Here is a 17,795-nt window from a genome sequence, read left to right as displayed (position 1 = left end):
TAGCCGTTTACGCGATTACGGTTGGGAAGTGTGCCCCTACCTAACTGTAATAACTAAATCGGTAAGGAAACATGGATAACGGTCAAGAACTACTGGTTACGGTTAGGAAATTTCCAGCCGAAAACATTCAACTATGAAAAAAATCAGCTAACACATGGCTTTTTACGGTTGGAAAAGACCCATCTGTATAAACTTAAAACGGTTGGGATATCAAAATTTCCTAACCATCTAAGAGGTTAACGGCTGGGAGTTCGTGATGTCCCAACCGTTAGGTTGCAGTGACGTCCAGGACGATATGATATCCCAGCCGTAAACCCTTCATAAATGAATTTTGAAATACCTTAAAATCATCAATTGAACCTATTTTTTCAATCTAATGATAAAATAACTTGTGGATTTTTCGACTCTTACCTTGTAGGAGTCATTTGTGGAAGATTTGCGGGCGTTTGAACAGATTGGTTCACCACATAGGGATTTAGTGTTTGGAGAGATTGGTTCACCACATCTCCATTAAAAAGATCATCAATAACTTGCCCTGTTTCAGAATCAGGGTTCAATCGGCTGGATCTTGTCACTCTTGGTCTTGCTGCCATCTTGAGAATCAATGGAGAATAAAAATTTTTTGATTTTGATTTTTTAGAGTTTTTGAGAAGATGAAGGAGAATAGAGAAAATGAATGGGAAGAAGGTTAAAATTAAGATCATGTTTTATTTAGAGGAGAGGGTAAATCAGACTTTTAAGTCACTTTAATCTCCCCATCTAGTTTTTGCCTCCTCAAAGCATTTAAGCCCAAAATGATCAAAAGACCAAGACTTTCTAAGCCCTAATAATATAATTCATATTCAAAGTGCATGTTCCTTTAATGAATTAGTGTGGGTATAATATATATAAGCAAATAAATAAATTTTAAGTCTCTAACATTTGGATCGAACTAAAAAGTTTTCGACACACCAAAATCATGTATTAATCGTATTCAAAATATAAAAAAAAACTAGTTAGCTTAAACTGACATAATTGTCTAAGATGTAAAACTCTTCACCCAGGGGGAGTTGTGACAAAAGAATTAGAACGTTTTGATTACCTTTGAGATGTTTCTTGGCATGGAACTTCTTTGTGTTGTTCCAGTTATAGCGTTCGTAACTGTCAACTTTCCGATTGCTTTAACGATAAGTGGGTGATGCGGTGGAGTTTGGTAAATTACTGGTGATGGAGGAGATGCGTAGTTATATGGTGGTGGAGGTGATTTAACTGGTGGTGGTGATGAAGTGTAGTAGTAAGGAGGCGGGGGAGACTTGACAGGTGGTGGTGGAGATGAGTAGAAAAATGGTGGTGATGGTGATGAGTAAACGTATGGTGCAGGTGGAGACTTGACTGGTGGTGGTGGAGATGAGTAGAAAATTGGTGGTGATGGAGACGAGTAATGGAGTAAACATATGGTGCAGGTGGAGACTTGACTGGTGGTGGTGGAGATGAGTAGAAAAATGGAGGCGGTGATGACGAGTAGACATATGGTGGTGGTGCAGACGAGTAAACATATGGTGCAGGTGGAGAATTGATTGGTGGGGGTGGAGATGAGTAAACGTATGGTGCTGGTGGAGACTTGACCGGTAAGGGGTGAGACGAATAGACGTATGGTGGTGGTGGAGATGAGTAGACATATGGAGGTGGTAGAGACTTGGCTGGTGGTGGGGGAGATGAGTAGACATATGGTGATGGTGGGAGATGAGTAAATGTATGGTGGTGGCGGAGACATCACTGGTGGAGGTGGAGATGAGTAGATGTATGGAGGATCATAGAGCGGTGTAGGTGGTGGGGGAGACTTGTACAGATATGGTGGTAGAGTGGATAGCGATGGTGGGGGTAATGGTTTAGGATGAGGAGTCGACTTGTATACATATGGAGGTGGTGGTGACTATGAAGGTGGAGGTGGAGGAGGGGACTTGTAGACATATGGTGATGGTGGGGGTGGTGACTTGTAGAAGTATGGTGGGGGTGGTGACTTGTAGACATATGGTGGTGTTGGCGATGAATTGTACACACATGGTATTGGGGTGATGTTGGAGGAGGAAGTGGAGAAGGTGAAGTTGGGGGGTGGTGACTTGTACACATGGCGGTGGAGGTGGAGAACTGTAAACATATAGTATAGAAATGGATCGGCAGAAACACACTCTGCATAAGAAACAAAGGCTACACCCACTGCAAGTAAAACTTGAGGCTATAGATGACCCCGAGAAGGGCCGCCACCTAAATTCGCCATTGCATCACTTCAGTATTCATCCCTTTCTAAACCAAAATGTGATTAGAACTTTTCGTGTTTCTGAATTCTTCTCTGTCACAGACGAGAAGATGATGATGAAGTGCTTTTATAGTATTGGAAGAGTAGGTTGTATTTACAAATGATGAAGGTTTTACTTACACTAAGTAAGCTCGGAATTTCTGCCTTTGGCGTCTTGAAATCTTTCGGTGTTTATTAGCATTAGCGTTACCTATTCCCTCCAGCTCTTCATCTTCATCTTTCCTCAACCTCTCTTGTTGGTCTTCTCCAATCCAAGTTAAGGTTTTCCCAAGTTTTTCAACAGAACCATACTTCCCTTGCAAAAGGTCTTGATGCAAATTAAATAATATAACAGCCACCTGCTTGGAATTACACAAAAAAAATATATAAGAAAGAGCTGAAGTACCAATGGTACAAAATCCAGAAAAGTAGTTTGAAGTACTAACGACATACCTCCAGCACTGATATTGTGCTGTGAGTATCTGAACAACTCATCCAGCAGATATTGCACATGGAAAACATCGCACGGCTCTTTTGCTTTATTATTTGCTTTTCTATAAATGCAAAGATGGCAATGCTCTAAAACACCCAAAACCAACAGATGAAAATGTGAGTTAACATCAGAATTAACAAAAAAACAATGCAAAATAATGAAAAGAGGAGAACTGCAAAACTGAAACTACCTTCTGGTTGTAAGAAACAAGCTAGGATATCTGCAGCCATTTTTTTGACTGCTTCATGCTTAACTTTTCCACGGGTAAGTCTGAGATACTCTGCCACGTACAAACAGTTAAGGCTCCGTGCGACAGTCTCCTGAAGTTTTACCATCGAGAAAGAATGAGAGAGATGCCTTGAGTAAAGAGGGATATATACTCTGGCGCCAATACAATATAATCATCTCTCAAGTAAGCATAGTTCTTAAAAGCAACAACATGTCCCTGCTGGTCCAACTCCATATCTTCTTACCCAAAATTTTGAGTTTGACGAAGAAAGGGCTAAATTTGTATGTCAGTACCTTGCTAAATCATCTCCTCTCACTCTCTATCCTCCCATGTTGTACATCTCAAAGTATTTGTGATTGGGGTTATGCACATTTTTTTAAGTAAAATCCTAATTCTTCATCATTTAATTAGGCCGATCGAGCGAAGCGAGGGAGGACTCTATATATAGGGAGGACTCTATATATGGTGACTTTGTGTCAATGTAAAGCGTGACATTTTTTTCCAATTTCACAAAAAACTTGAATTTGGTTCAACGATGAAAGGACCTCACTGCCTTTCCTTGATTTTTTTCCTTTTTTAAAGGGAAGTAGATAATTAATAATGTTGAGGACATTTCTGTAAAACGAAAAAAAATAAAAACACGGAATATACTTAGGGGTCCTACGGTCGAATCCCGGGCACCTCCATTTGTTTTTTCTCCCTTTTTCTTCTTCTCTTCTACCCTATCCCTAATCTATTCTTTCTCCAAACAGGATTCGTACAGCAGCAGAAATCTCTCTCGAATCCTTTCTTCTTCGTCGAAATCGAAAACCAGTTTCATCTTCATCAATTTCACACCCTAAATCTCCATTAATCTTTACTCAATTTCGACTTTAGAGTGCAGAGTTTGGATTTGGTTGATTGAATATTCAATCTTCTCTAACCTGTAACCGTAAATTCAAAATTGGGTGAATTGATTGAACCATCACCAACTCCGTCCTCTGCTTTCTACATCACTCCCATAAAATCACCATTAACGGTATGAGTTTTATCAACTGTAAATCTCTGCTTTCAATTCGATTCTTCATTTTGTATAAAACTATGGGTTGAAGAGTTAATTATGGGTATGTCCCTTAATCTGTTTCATCAACCCTTAATTTGATTCGATTCTTTGTTTTAAATTTCAGTTAAAACTTAGAAATCAAATCCCTTAATTTTCATTCCGGGGTTAACTGTTAAATTTGTTTTCTTCCATAATTGGTTGTTCATTTTTACTTTGGGTTCTTGAAGGAGACATGTATTTTTACAAAACTAACGAATGTCTGACTTTCAGGTGTTGAACCTAGAGTGTATGGAGTTTACTCAAGGTTGAGGAGTTCAGGTGAGAATTTCTTAATCTCAGCTTACAAATTAAATGGAAATATTTTGTTTCTGTATGCTCATACTGTGCATAAATTTTGTTTGGAACGTAACTACGTTATTTGATATCATGTGGTAAGAAGATATATGTTTAGTTCTGTTTTACTAGAGGGGTTTGGAATTCATCAACAGCAGGGGTAGTTTGATGTCTTTGTTTCTATTTAATGAATCTTCCTGCAAATGGTTGTGTATAATTTCATATGGAGTATATTACTTGTAGTGTGATTTTAGGTTGCTTTTATTTTTTGATTTTAGGGTTTTCTGTTGTAAGATCTATTAGATTTCGGGTTGCTATGTCTTTAGATCATTGTTTAGATGTAGATTCTGGATATGAAAAGTTAAGGCTTCTATAATCCCATACATATAATCTATTCCATGATCTAGTATGACATCTATTAAATTTGAGTTGTCCAGTTTAACATTTGCCCTGCCGTAGGGCTAAGTAGTTTGATATTATGTTTTTATCCAGTATTTTTTGGTGTTATATTCACAAGTAATATTCAATGGAGAGAATTTTGCCTTATTGTCTTCGTCTGGCTAGCGTTCCTTGTTTTGAAAATTGCAAATGTTTGTTCGTTTTTAGTGCTCGGTCTTTCATAATACGAAGACCATGCATACAGTCTTTTGGCTCAGCCCTTTACTAACATTTGCAGTTGGCATTCTACTCCTGCTCATTGGTTCAGCTGGTGGGTTAGCTACTTCTGTGATTGCAATCATATTTGCTCTCACCCAATCACTTTATGCATGTTGGGTAGCTAATGGGATTAACCACACAACTCAGATTCTCTCACTTTCTATGGTTGCTTCAGTACCGTCATCTCGTAACCTAGATTCATTCGTAATATTAACTGGTTCACTTATGGATGCTACAATTTATACCTGGCTTTCAGTTTCTGGATTTGGTGGTGCTACTGCAACATGAACCCAATTCGATCCCCTTTACATTTTTGTGATTCTTCTGAGTCTGGGATGGACTATGCAAGTGATTAAGAATGCGGTACATGTTGGGATCTCATTTGTCAGTTACATGTATTTCACGCGCGGGGTGGAAGTCGATTCACTTTGGGCTGTTAGAGACACATGGAAGTACTTGATTGGGAAATTTATACTGGTTCCATTTTAGAGCTAGTTTTTGTTGTTATTCGAGGTTCGGCGTGTGCTATGACTGCAATCACAGGTGATACAGATGAGTTCATGTTTTCATGTACAAGTTGTTATTCTGGTGTTGCTTGGAGGTTAGTGAGCTGTGGCAATAGATGGGGATTTGTGCATGTAGGAGTTTTTGGCAAGGGTTTTGTGCACGTAGGAGCTTTTGGCAAGGGTTTTGTGCAGTCTTCAATTGACACATGGGATATGTTTATACGAGTCGGGATGGAATCAGTTGTTGACTCGTATATTACTGGATCCTTTTGTTTCCTATATGGAGTTGCTGGAGGTTCTATGTGCATCCGTGTTGCTAGGTCATGGTCACTTGCAATCAATAAAGATCATGCTACTGCAGTATATATGCCTTCTTGATCGGCTATCTTATGGTAAAAGGCCTTCTCTCAACTTGGTTAACTTATTACACTTGCACTTCATATGGGCAAAAAGACCTCAATCACAATCACGAAACTACTATCAAACAAACAGTCATTTCTGGGTATTAAGGAATTTATGAAAACCAGTTAATTTTAATCTTCAGAATGACTAACTTTTGATGTTTGTGGCTAGCGTTTGTAGAGTAGGATCACCATGGCTTGGCCTCACGGGTGCGTGTCGGCATATTATGTAGTGTTCCTCTGATTTTATAGAGCAATCCCATATCGTATACAAGGAACTGCAGCAATCATCAGCTTAACCAAAATGAGCACCAGCAGAGACAGAATTCAATTCAAACATCAAATGGAGAACATAACCTGTACTGCTCCAGTAATCAGATTTCACAAAGAAACGTAGTTTGTAACTATTAACTCAATTCATATTTGTTTGTTCATCCGACTGTGACTCAACCTTTTGGTACTTGGTAAGAAATGTCAGAAAAAATGTAACAGGGTCAACTGTTCCTTTTAGCACATACTAAGAAAATGCAGCTTGTTCAGAAGACTTGAAAGCTTATCGTCAATTTCGGTCGGCCGTCCCACCGTCGCAGCGGTCATCTAGTAATAACACGATTGAACCCTATTCAAAACACAGGACACCATTAATATGATGATACCCTAATTGAAGCATTATCTTGAATGAATCGACATTGATGCTTTGAGTACCCTAAATTAACAAATTAAACCAAAATCTAATTGAAACCCTAAGTTGATTTCTGCCTAATTTACTTGTGATGAAAATCCCCAAATCATAACCCTAAGATGGAACTCACCTGAAGTTTTACCGATCGAGAGAGGATGAGAGAAATGCCATCAGCAAAGAGCGGTATACATTCTGGCGGCAACACAATACGATGATCACCTCCAGAGTAATCAGATTTCTCAAAAGCAACAGCAGCAGCTCCATCTCCATATCTTCTGAGCCAAAATTTTGAGTTTGAAGAAGAAGAAGACGACGACCTAAACGAGCACCAACACCTTTGATATCTCTGTGCAAAGCGAGCACCACCACCTCTCCCCGACGCAATCACCTAATTTATCTCTGTCCCACTTCACTCCGGAAGAAAATACCAGAACCCCAATTGCCGCTGGTGGACTTGTGTGGTCAAGTGGAATTTTCTTAACTTTAGGTGTTAACGGGCAATCTCTATGGGAGTTTGCAAATTAAGAAGTTTGGTAAGCTGAGCTCTGAGTGTATTGGCTAAATGAATTTTTTGCTACGATAGTATGTAGGGCTACCAATGGATCCGGGTCCTCTCGGACACTACTGGACCTGGACCCTATTTATAAAAGTTGTGTTCGGTTCCTAACGGTTTTGGGTCGGTTTCATAATGTGTGGACTCATAACCAGACCTGTTAAAAATTCGGGTACCTATCAGTTTCGGGTACCCGTTAAGTATTAAGAAAATACACAAAAAAAAATCAAAAACTTGATATGTTTTTCTTTTGGCTTGAATCTAACTTATTTTTATAAGAATTAGTTATTATTTCTAAAAAGAGGAATAAAATACTTCTAAGAAAAAAACGAAAAAAAAAATTAAAGCCAAAACTAGCAAAATACTTGTGATTTTGCTAAAAAGAGGAATAAAATAATGAAGATACTGTTTTATTTTTAAAGCGTTTGAGAAACTACCTTGTTAAATTGATGCCAATCACAAAATAGGCAGTTCTCTTTTCCATCGATTAGGTATTATTATCTAAAAGGGTGTTGGTGCCCAGCTTGTTGCTAGGCTTCCAACACACCCAGTGTAATTATCGTCATGGTTTGCCTCTCTAATAAAAACCCAATGTGGCGTATTTCACTAAAAAAAAAAATGAATAACCGGGTATCCATTGGGTGTTACCTATTTGGATCCTTTAAGATCCGGGTCCAATCAGGTAATTACCCATCGGATCCAAATTTCTTAATGGGCCAATTTTAGGACCCGGAATCGAACTCTATTTGACCGGGTTTGGTTCTGGTACCGGGTGATGGATACCCATTGACAACCCTAATAATATGTGGTTGACGGAAATTTACAAAGCACGCGGCAAAATGTCGCACGAGGGTACCTAGAGTGTCAACGGCTAAAGTTCAGCCACTGCCGGCTTAGCTTCTACCGCCAACAGTTAGTTTTCTAACGGTAACCATGACGGGTATTTGTTTTTTCATGTGCAAGCTATTCAATTCTCTCGTACAAAATCACAACACTCTTTTACACATATCAATTCCCTCTCGGATCCACGCTTATAAATCAGTATTTGTAGTCGTAGATATAAGTAAGTAATTGAATTCTTGACTGTCTTTTCTACTTAATCTCTTATACATGGTAGTGGTGCATTACAACTTGTTAATTTCTAGTAACAAAATTTGCTGCCCTTACTTGGAAGGGGGTCTGGGTCTTCGTAGAATGGTGATAGTGGATAAATACCTATGAATAAAGCTGTGGTGGAATATCTTGATTTCAAAAAAAAAAAAAAACTAGGTCTAAGTACATGCGTGCTAAATTCTTTAAGACTGATGGTACAATTGTAGATCACGAGCACAACTCTTCTATTCTAGGAAGGATTCATTGGATATGTGATGATGTGGAGGACAACACGAGATGGATGGTGGGAGATGGATAAATATTTATGTATGGCATGATAACTGGCTAGACTGCAAAGTTAAGTAGTTGTATTCACAATGGTGAATGAGATTTTTGTGATACAATGTTGCGAAATTTAGACAGATGTGGCATGGATATTGAGTATTATCAGGCCTGTTAAAGTGAATGATGTCCCTGTTTGAAGGCTTGACAAACTAGGGATTTTTTCTATGAAGTCTGTAGCAGAAGTCATACGACATCACCAAACTGCAAGCTTCATCGGCTCTGGTTTGCTATGGTAAAGGGCAGTACATCCTACCGTAATTGCTCGGAACTGGAAATTACTTCATCCTCAGTGTTGTTTTACTCAAGATAGACATGTGGATATTGGTTATGAATTAGCATCTCGTTGTTATTGTGTTAAAAGCTTAAGTCTCGGTCATACACTTTGGGATTGTTTAGTTGCACAGCGATGTTGGAATTGGTTGGCAGGGATTTTCAAACACTCGTCATGTGGCAGATTTTAAAGCTTGATACAACTACATGAGAAATAGAAGTGCATTAGCTAAACACTTGTGGTTATTAGTTATTCAAGTCACGATCAATGAAAGGCTCGTAATGAAGCGTGTTATACTACACCAAATTCTGGGATTAGTAATAGAGCTCAGCCATTACTAAAATGGGTTGTAACGGCTGTTCCCTGTTTCAAAAAGGGGTGTTACATATTTTTGTAACGGCAATGCAGCCTTTACGAATTATTTGTTGTAACGGCGTTAGTAGCAGTTGAGTACCGTTACGAAATGACACGTAGTAACAGCTGACAACCGTTACGAATGTTTTTGTAACAACATGGTCGTAACATCCTCATGCCGTTACTACGTGGCAGATTAGTAACGCGCGAAGCCGTTACTACGTGGCAGGTTGAAACAGCTTCTAGCCGTTACGATATTTTTTGTAACAGCACAAAAGTTATTGCCAGTCAACATTGGCCTAGTCAAAATTGGTCGTTATTGACCAATTTTGACCATGTCAATATTGACTGGCAGTCCATTTTCAGCCGGAAATAATATGCATAAATCTTTCATCACATCCAACAGATTCAGTCACAATTCAACAATAACTTCTTTTATTCTTTCTACATACATTCAAGTAGTTTACACTTGATAGAATTCTTAAGTTACGTGAAAGAATAATGCAAAACCAAAATTGCTATGTTTGAGATAGCATATTACAGTCACAGAGGACAAAACAAAAGAGATAACATAAGAAATAAAACTGACAGAAGTGGGACTCACAAACCCAAGTGAAATTGAAGTTTCTGGTCTGAGACTCCCTAGAAAGAGAAAGAGACAGAAGTCTGTGATTCCGAGAAAGTATGAAAAATGAAATGAACAAACATTTCTACCTATTAGACAGATAAAATGAAAGAGGATTTAATAGCAACAAGATAACAATCTCAAAAAGTGATAAATCCAACAACTGAAAATGAAAATTAGGTTCGTTATGACATACCTCTACTTGAATTTTGAACTCAGAGACTATATTATGAATAATCTTTTTCGACCTAGCCCTGGAAATTACAGAATGGAGAAAATTTTAAAAGTAATCAAACACACAAGTTCAACGCGTATACACTTAAGATGCAACAGACAAAGATACGTCAAATCACAAGACAAGAGTCAGATAACTAACCAATTATTATTCTCAGTGAAATGCTCTAAATCATCCTATATCAAGATCACATCATTGACATCTTAAAATCTCTCCCCAAATTTTAAAAGAGGCATCATAAAGGAGCTCATATTGCCATCCAGACCATCAAAACTAAATGATTTCTGCAGATAAAAAAGACACGCTTAAGTTCAAACAAAATAGAAAACAAACTCTGCCGATAAACAAGTAAGAAGAAGACAAATATGAGATTTCATACTTAGCTGAATTACTAGACTTGACAACTTATCCCCTTGCTATCAATCCCCTGCAAGCAGAATAGGGCATAATTTCACTGCAAAGTTTAACACATCGCTCGATGTTACATTCAACCTTCTTTTCCAGATTGCCAGAGTCCAAGAAAGACCAACATATAAGAAAATAAGATACTGATCGGGAATGACTCAGACACAGATAAGGAAACAACTCATCCGTGTATAGTATTCCTAATAAACCCTCACTAGTGGAAAATGAGGTTTTTAAGTGTGTTTGGGATTTATAAAAACGACTTGCGATGGCATTCTTTATGCATAAAGCTTCCTATGGTAGACGTTTTGGAGATAAAGAGAACCCGAGGGAGACTTAATATTTGGGGGTAGTTCAGTAAATATTGGATTCTGCCATGTGGATTCTAATTAAGTCTGTTAAAGGAACTAGTTTTTATGGTCCCATATTCCAAGGCAGAATTTTTGTTAGATTAATATCATTTCTCACTCTTCAGATGCACCTTAAACCTGAGATCCCCTTCAACAAAATTACACACCCTATCACCATCAACTGTTTAATTTGAAGAACAGTTTATTCATTTCGCATACTCAAAATCAATGAAACCCTAGAACAAAAATCTAGGTTGTTTCTCATTTCACAGATCGAAACTTGCTGTTAGAAATCATTTATCCTAACCTCTATCTCAAATTCAAAATCCATGTACCAGCAGAAATCAAAAGAAAACTTTGTAACTCTATATCTAATTGTTTTGCTCCTGAAATCATTAGGGTAATATCGATTTAATTCTTGTTTCATAAATCTGATAAACTTTTTAGTATTATTAACGATTTGAATTTCTCTTCATCTTCTCTCATTTTATACAGGAAGCTGTTTCATTAATCTATTTTTCCCGACAACATAACTCATCAAATGGGTAGAACATCACTTCTTATAGTGTAATAAACAAAACCCCTAAATCTAATTTGAAAATTACTATGATTATATTTTTATTTTTAAACCTAACTAATGGTTTATTTTGTTGTTTTTTGAGTCTTTTAGGTTGAGGGAAACGTCTGCAACTTCACAAAGAAGGGTTTAAAGGCATCATATATTGGTATTAATTTCATGATTCTCATGGTATTGCTCAAGTTAATAGTTTTCTCTTAATTGGTATATTCTTTGTTGCTTTTCTCATGTTGATTTGTATGCGTTTGATATTTTTTTTTGGTTTTTATAAAGGTTGGTTTAGCCTTTTGAGTAATGGGTTTTCTTAATTTTTTTAGGTAAGATATATTGCTTACAGCCTTGACACATTCGAAAGATGTGCGGGTTGTTTGTTGTTTAGATCTGTTTGCAATGAGGTTGTTTGTTGATGATTCCCCACGGAAGAAGGTTTTATTTCCAAAACACTCTCAGGTTAGAGTTGTCATGTCACTTTTGTGGCTAATTGATGAATGTATCTTGATTATGTGGATTTTTGTGTAAGAATTTGAACTGAATATGTAGTCTATTTGATGTTTAATTAGGTGAGAAGAAGCTGTTGACACCACGATCACGACAGAGGACAGGTTTCTTCTTAGTGCTGGAATCTAGTATGGCATCTCTTAGCACAACGAGTGAAGCTTGGGTTATCCAAGCATGGAAATCCAATTGGTCTTGAATAAAAGCTCAAGGTAGATTTGATAGTTATTGGTTCGGCTGCTGTTGATCCAAAGACTGGAGCATGGCTTGGTAAAGTTGAGGTACTCGATTGTTTTTTACCACTTGCTCGTATGAAAATTGTTGGTGGGATTGGATTACTGATGGGAATCAGAACTATTATTGTCATGGTGTATGAGAGTAAAACTATTAGATTAAAGAATTGATACCTATTGATTAGGATTAGTAGTTTGACACAAGGACATCTTTGGTAAAGTGAGGTTAGCGATATTGTCAAAGTATACTTGACATATTATTTAATTGCAGTATAGTTCATCTTCCATTAAATAGCTCTAAGCAAATTTCTCGTGCACATGGTTTTGATATTGGTACAACATTCTCAGAGTTTCTTTTTTATTATAGTTGGAAAGTCAGCATGATATGCAATGTGAATAACATGAAGCAGAGTCTGTTGATTATCATTGTATGAAATACTTATACATATTTTAGAATCCCCCTTCCTATTTCAAAACTTTAGAACTAAATTTGGGGTTGTCATTTTATTATTATGGATGGTGAAGCCGCTGCAATGCGCATTTCAGATATGATCTGTTTATTTGGAACAGCGTAGGTAGGAGGATTTTTAGAATGTTAATCTTTACTCTTCTTGTTCTATATTAAATATGAAGGTTTTCTAAAATTACAATAGTGAACTGAATTGAGATCCAAGATGTTACAATGATATGCTAGGATCTGTTTATATACCTATTGGTTCTATTAAGTATCACACCTATTACAAGAAGGCTTCAGCATGCATGTTAGCTCTTTCCAGTGCTACAGGGCATGGAACCAACATGATTGCAGGCATTGGTTTAGGTTCATGATCAACTTCTCTTCCAGTTCTCGTAATGAGTGTAGCCATTATTTGTAATAAGCCACTTTTGATTGTATAAATTGGTTCTCGGTTTAGTTGTTGTCGTTGTTGTTTCGTGGAGTAATTATGGTTGTGGGGTGTTATTAGGCTTCATGGAGAATGGAGGAACAAAACCCAGACTGCAGGTGTGTTGATTTTATTCTCCATTGGTTAGAAACAAGAGATCTCTTATGCCTAAGGAAAATGAGGCAAAAGTTGGGTGTAAGTTGATTTCTGTTCTTTTTTGTACTACAGAGTGGTAAATTTTTGTCAACGCTGACTTACTTGCTTTAAGTACTATATCCTTGCATCAATTTATCACTGAATCCTTATCACGGTGTTTGAATTTCACCAGTGTGCTTATGTTAACAACTTTTGATTTGGTTTTGCAATTAAGGTTAATGCTTTGAAGTGTTTGTTATCCCTGAGTTCTGGTACTTATTTGTGAAACCCTACAACAAAACGAAATTCATGTTACTCTCATGGAATTCAATACATCCAAGTGTTTGTTATCCCTGAGTTTAGCTCTGTTTGTAGGCATTGGCTGCAGCAGCTTGCACAATTAGTTCTTGCTAGGTGGGAATCAAAACAGTTGGTTGAATTGCCACTGGCAGCCATTTCACTGACCTCTTACTCTTATATTTTCAGTTTGAAATTGTATTTATCAATAATGGAACTACAATCTGGAGCCTGAAAACCCCTGTTTTCGTGTATGTGCAGGTTCAAGTTGGGATACATATTTATGTTTAACTTTCATCCCCATCTTTGTAAGCTTTCTGACCCTATGATACGCTATTATTATATGCTGCTCAATTTGCATTTGTGTCTTGTTATATATACACTTTGTCATACCTATACAAAATTTGAAGTTTTAATAGTTTTTGTCGCTATGAAGTACTGTATGCAACCTTACTAATTGGTGTACAAGTGGCTATTCCAGGCAACTGATTTGTTGATCGAATGGGATTGCATTTCTCTTTTGCATATCTACTGTTTTTCATGCACCAACTGACAAGGACCAGAACTATGGAAAAGCATTCTGGTTACGTGAAACTTCACTCATGTTTCCTTTGTAATTTTGTACAGTGATTTGCTTTTTAGATTTCTGTATGTTTCGTAAATTATTTTAGATTTGGAACCGATTGTATTTTGTTATTGTAAACTGAAATCCACGTGTTTAGTGAATTTTTCGCAGATTTAGAACTTGAGTGATCGTAATTTGTTGGGGTTGTACAATGAATTTAGTGAATATAAGTTTAATTCTATTTCAGTTTCTTGTTTTGTTTCAATCATATTTGATTTGAGCTAACGATTAGTGAAACCTAATTTATTTATTTATTGTATTATGAATTAATGAAACGTCTGCTTCCACCACATTCCTTATGGGCTGTTCAAGATAGTCGTAATTTGAGAAAATCAAAGAATCTCAAAAACAGACGTTTTGAGAAATAAGACTACAATCTTAGGGATCCCAAAAGCAGTCTGTTTTAGAGGTTTTAAATGTGTTTCTGGCGGACTTTTTTTTTGCATTTTCCACTAGTGCCTAAACAATAACACAAAAATTTACCTTCTATACAACAACTCTTCGATCTGCAAGGAACATTACGAAGGTGCAGTGGTCTTTCTATGTAGAGCTTCTTAAAGATATTAGATTTTTTAATTGAGAATGCAACTCTTCTATTTCCCTACAAACAATACAATCAGAAGCATGACAAAGCTGGAGTAGAAAGAAAGACGAGAAAGCAGCTGACCTGGTAAGTTTTGCATTTGTCTCCAACTGGTTTGAATTATGCCCTATGACAACATCCTTCTGTGGAAACATGTGCCATGGTAAAGGATTAATCAAGAGATCCAATCGTATAATACATGGATGAATTGATACATATAAGATGTTTGCAAAGACATAAACTAGATGATCAGTGGTGGCACAGTAACATTTTAAAGTAGCTGTAAAAAAGTTGTAATTAGTATACAACCAAGTGCCGAATAAATTAGCAAGCGAATACTAAAATTGTGAGATTAAAATGAAGAATGGCCTGATCGCGCAGTTCAGATACTTCAGTCATTAGCAGTTCTATCTCTCCTTCTTCATAAAAGTCCTGAAACCGACAAGCTCAAAAAGTAAGTATGACCAAGTATCATAAGGTATCAAACCACCAACAACCAGTGACTCCATTTTCTGAATCTTGTCCTCCCGAACTTCAACATCATTTTGGTGCATTGGGTGTCCTCCTCTCGTTGGCGAACCTATAATATGAAAGTTCAAATAACTGGTTGAGATAATTTTGATCCGGAAAAGCAAAACATCAAATGCCACTAAGTTACCACATGATTCAGCTGTGCGATTTCAGCCTCCAGCTGCTTCATAGACTTAAGCATCTCACACAAGCCATGGAAGCAACACTTGTTTTCTTCATTTGGTTTCTTAGGTATAGCATCACCAGAACTTCATCAAAAACCATTACAAACTCATCTACTCTGCTGCTAGAACTCAGAAATCGTAACTCATGGAACTCAGATCATTTAAGAGAATTCCTAAGTTTTGAGGGAACGCAACATCTGCTCCAACAATATTTCTCAGCAACAGTCCACTATGTTGTTCTCTGTTTCCCTAGATTATAACAAGCGAAAAAAAGCCTAATCACTTGCAACTACAAATAATTATTACAGGTGTGGATTCTCATCTATAAAGCCACCAAAACTCACAATGCACATTCAAAAATTCGCCATAACTAGCTAGCTCAAAGCTAATAAAGAGTAACTCAATTATAATTAACAGCACAATGACAACAATTACCTGGGCATTAACGAAACCACTAAGGGCAAAAGTGGAGAAATGTCTAAAGACATACTCACTTAATTACTACCTAAAAAATGTTTACCTTGAGCTTATGCTTCCTTTTCTGGAGCACTAATCTGTCCTTCTGTATTTATCCCCTCAACTTTGTTATCAGTTACATTAAGAGTTTCCGCAGACTGGTCTTCTCAACTGACTGCGAGTGGCGTACTTCATCCGGTGATAAACTTTGGAGCATCAGTGAAAACATTAACTGTGTTCTTTCCAATAAAGCAACATTTATCTTGATTTAGAAACTAAGAATCAAGCTGCACAATTACTAAATAATAAAACATTACTCTTAAAGGTTTCAAAGAACAAAGTCTCCACCACTCTCATCTTCTTCATCATTCACTTCTGATTTTGATTTTTCGGATTCATCTTCACCCTCAACCCCTGCTTCAGAATCCACTCAACCCCCTACAGAACCACCTCCTCCTGAAGTTGCTGCAACTCCACTAGAGAACACCAAGTCTCAAATACCAACACCACCACCAGCAACACTAAAACATAGAAAAACAAAAATACGTAAATTAAGAACCTAAATTTTAAAAATAAAATTAAACCCAAAACAACACTAATACATATCTAAACCCCAAATCAGCAGGGAAAAAAACTAAATTAAATTGAGAAATTGAAATTAGAGGAAACAATAATGCTTGAATACCTGAAAAATTGAACAAACCGAAATCATTCTCATCACAAACCTGAAAAATTGAACAAACCGAAATCAGAAGAATTAAATTTAGTGAGAAAGGAATCAAGCAAAAACACAGAAGATTTTATTTTAGGGTTCACAGAAATTGAGTGAATTCATAAATAATATTAATACCTATTTATTGAATCAATCCGATTAAGGATTTGGTTTACTGGGTTCTAGGGTTTGTCTTTTCTCTTTCAGATAACATATTTCGAAACCTTAATACAGATTTAAAAAATGATGAACAATCTGAAACGATTCACTCCTAACACAAGAGATTTCTTCAGAATAATCGTGAGAATCGTGATTTCAGTTCACTCCTAATACAAATCTAAGCTTCTGTGATGGTTTCTCGGCTAATAGTTTAACTAGGGTTTCTGTGATTTCATTTTAGGGTTCGACGAGAAGAGAGGCAGGAGCAGAAAAGAGGGAGAGAAAGAAATGAAAATGAAAAATCGATTCATCGATTCACTAAGCTATGGGAGGAAAACCAATAACACCCATGTGAAGGGGGGGGGAAACATCCTCTAGTATAACCCATCTTGGGTGCAAAAAGAAAAGCACGCATGTTAATGGCACACGCACAAACTGCATCTGTTACGACCCAAGTGTAGCGAAGCATGTGAACGACACGCCTAAAAAAATTTCGTAATGGCTGGTCGGTGTTACAAATGTTTGAAAGATTAGTAACGGCTTCAAACTGTTACGACTCCTTCACAACGGCCATTTGTAACGGGAAATTCGTAACGTCTAATAAACCGCTAGGAATTCCTGTTACGAATCTGGGAATTTGGCGTAGTGGTTACGAAGAGGAAAGAGTCGATATCCAAGCTTTGAAAACAAAGATTCCGTTACTGATTGTGAATTATTCTCGTAAAATTAGAAGTTATATGCATAACAACCAATAAGGACTTAGATTTAGTTAAGTTTTTCAATGTTAGATGTTTTAAGGTTAGGAAAACATGTCATGTGTTTGAATGTGAGTGGATACACCTGAATGTTGATGTTGTGATGGGGTAGCAAAACTCAACCCCACTCCTGTTGGTTTTGGCTATGTTCTTAGAGATGTGCAGTGTATTTTCCTAGGAGCTTTAGCAATATGCTTGGGGTACTAAGACCAACTATGATGCATAAATAGAGTCCATTGTCAAGGGATTGGAGTGGGCGCTGGAATGGGTTGTTTTACGGCTATTAGATAGCATTGAGGTTGCATCAGACTCCAAAAGTGTCATTTTTGCTTTTAGTAGTG

General features: G+C 37.1%; 1 long non-coding RNA gene and 1 pseudogene across 2 annotated transcripts; one reads left to right on the top strand and one right to left on the bottom strand.

The window, feature by feature from the left end:
* The first annotated feature begins 3,678 nt into the window (after positions 1-3,678).
* On the top strand, positions 3,679-6,251 carry LOC113279700 (annotated as a pseudogene).
* A 3,539-nt stretch (positions 6,252-9,790) lies between these two features.
* On the bottom strand, positions 9,791-16,360 carry LOC113277873. 2 transcript variants are annotated; one of them, XR_003325193.1, is made up of 7 exons: positions 15,893-16,360; positions 15,336-15,621; positions 14,762-15,257; positions 10,473-10,547; positions 10,235-10,377; positions 10,055-10,112; positions 9,791-9,947 (listed from the first exon to the last, which is right to left on the bottom strand). It is a non-coding gene; the product is annotated as an uncharacterized LOC113277873 (long non-coding RNA). The 2 variants fall into 2 exon arrangements; XR_003325192.1 differs by having other exon boundaries at positions 14,762-15,621.
* Positions 16,361-17,795: the final 1,435 nt, after the last annotated feature.

Source organism: Papaver somniferum, chromosome 5, assembly GCF_003573695.1.
Source record: "Papaver somniferum cultivar HN1 chromosome 5, ASM357369v1, whole genome shotgun sequence".
Taxonomy (NCBI): Eukaryota; Viridiplantae; Streptophyta; class Magnoliopsida; order Ranunculales; family Papaveraceae; genus Papaver; species Papaver somniferum.
This window is presented reverse-complemented; position numbering and strand designations above follow the sequence as displayed.